Here is a 2,342-nt window from a genome sequence, read left to right as displayed (position 1 = left end):
ATTTTTCATTGAAATAATTGATCGTGACGGATCTTTCTCTCTTTTTCTATTACATATCTTGTCAAGGTCAGTCAGCGCTGGGTTGATTTAGTGGTGGGAAAGTCTTTCAATCCTGTCAAACCATTTACAAAGAAATATTATATGCCTTTGGGTAGATCCATAGGTAGAGCTCTTGGAATATAGTGTGACAGAGATTAATAAACACTGAAGGAAAGCCATCATTCATTTAAGCTTATACGAGCTAAGTCAACAATTTCCAAACGGGCACACACCCCAAGGCATTACACCACCACACACAACCATACACAAGCCAGATCCAACATCCTGTTTTAACATAAAGACTGGATGTCAGTGTGCATACGATTAGAGCACACCCTGTTGTCAAACTATTGGCAAATCCATCACTTAGATATAGTTCAAGGAGGGAGGACTCTGAACTCCATATTGTAAGCCCACTTAGTCGAACACAAAGTGTTTAATTGCTCCTGATGATTGTCCTTTGAGGTGAAGAGTGGAGGTAGATAATAGGCACTTACAAGGTCGGAGGAGGGAGGTGTGGCTAAGAATGAATGGACGATGTCATGAATGATGCCCACTGTGTTTTCTGTGATATCAGATTCCTCATCCACAGAGGCCGGCCCTCCATTTCTTCCCCCCTTCCTGTCTCAGTTAACAGAACAGTGCCCCATTTGGCCACCAGCGACAACAAAAGAAAACAACTTCAAGAACGTAAATTAAACATACCTGCAGATGCTTTTGACTCTGTGTGTGTGTGTGTGTGTGTGTGAGGTCTGCGGGCCCCTGCAGGCAGAGTGAATAATTAACAGGGCCGGTGAGCGAGGTAGGGTACCAGGCTGGGTGTTTTGTTACCCCAGCTTCACTCAGCACGAGCATACAGCATTAGATAACCCTATCTATCCACCCGACTTGTGTGCATGTGTGTGTGTGCAGTTTGCTACTTTAGATGATTCTACCATTTGATACCTACAAAACCCTCTTGCTGCTTGGTAACAATTCCCGACAGAAAGCCTATACATCCCCTATCAAACGGAGACTGGCAGCATCAGCTGCTGTAATCAACATCAGCCTTGTCAGGTCTCAAAAACATGGACTGCATGTATTTGTCTGTCCAATATCGCTGTACAGTGGTAGTGAGAGCAGATATTTCAAAAACCACATCAAACTAAAGATAATAAAATATGTCACAGTCAGTGTTTGAGAAAAAAAGTTTCAATCATTTTCTGCAAACAAAATATGCAATTTTTATTCAGCATTAGTATTTTGTTTACATTCTATTTACAACAAAGACACACATGACAGAAAAAGTGAGGGCTTTGTCATTTTGAAATTAAAGTATAATAAAAATTTAAATAAAGTGAGTAGAGACGGCTAATATTTGTGTGGAAAGAGGCAGAAAACGACGAGAATACAAAGACTGCAGAAAACACTAGGAAGGAAAGAGTGAGTCACAGAGTGGAACAAGCAACAAGCACCTTTTGTTCTATTGAAGACAGAACAAAAGGTGATCAAGCTGATGAGATACTAACACCACAGGAACAGAGACATGTCAGACTGCAGGATATGTACAAAAACATTAGAGAATTAAAGGATGGGTATTTACCTCTGTACTACATTATTATTAATACTGAAAAAAAAATAAAATAAAAAAAAAGAAGATATATGTTCTCAAATGTTTTTTTTTTCTCTGTTCATAGCTTATGTAGCACCTGCAGGCCCACCTACCATGCCCAGCACCTGATGTTGTTATTGATGATGATAAAGATGACGATTCAAGTATAACAGTCTCTGTTTTCAGCAGGGCTGGGTTGGGCTGTGCAAGTATATCGGTAGCTCACAGAGAAAGGAAGATCATGAAACTTTTTCTAAATTATCATCAAGATTTTGGATGTTAAATTTTCAACAACTTTTCCTGGTTAAGTGAACATTTCCTCTGTGTCCTTTACATTTACATTGCTGTTTTTGGCTGTGCATGAGGCTTTATTAAGTTGGTAAACAGTCTTTTTGCTAGGATGCCAAAAATACTATTGCAATTTGCAACTTTAAAAAGTAGATGTCTGGTCCTCTCCGCAAAAACAGTGACAGAAAATACAGTATGTGAGGCGGTTTGATAAATCACCCAGCTGGAGGTCTCTTGTTCATGAGATTTTCATGTCCCATGTCCATGAGCACCTGCCCTTCTGAAATATCCATTAGCAAGATACTGAATCCCCACAAACTCTAAAGATACTCTTCCAGCTCGCCTTGTACTTTGATCTCACTGACGGGGGTTTAAGAAAAGAGAATTTCACTGCGGGGATCAGTGTCACTTTGACACATTACTA

The sequence above is a fragment of the Stegastes partitus genome, unplaced genomic scaffold (assembly GCF_000690725.1).
Source record: "Stegastes partitus isolate 25-593 unplaced genomic scaffold, Stegastes_partitus-1.0.2 Scaffold29, whole genome shotgun sequence".
NCBI lineage: Eukaryota > Metazoa > Chordata > Actinopteri > Pomacentridae > Stegastes > Stegastes partitus.
The sequence above is the reverse complement of the archived record's forward strand: the minus strand, read 5'-3'. Positions refer to the sequence as shown.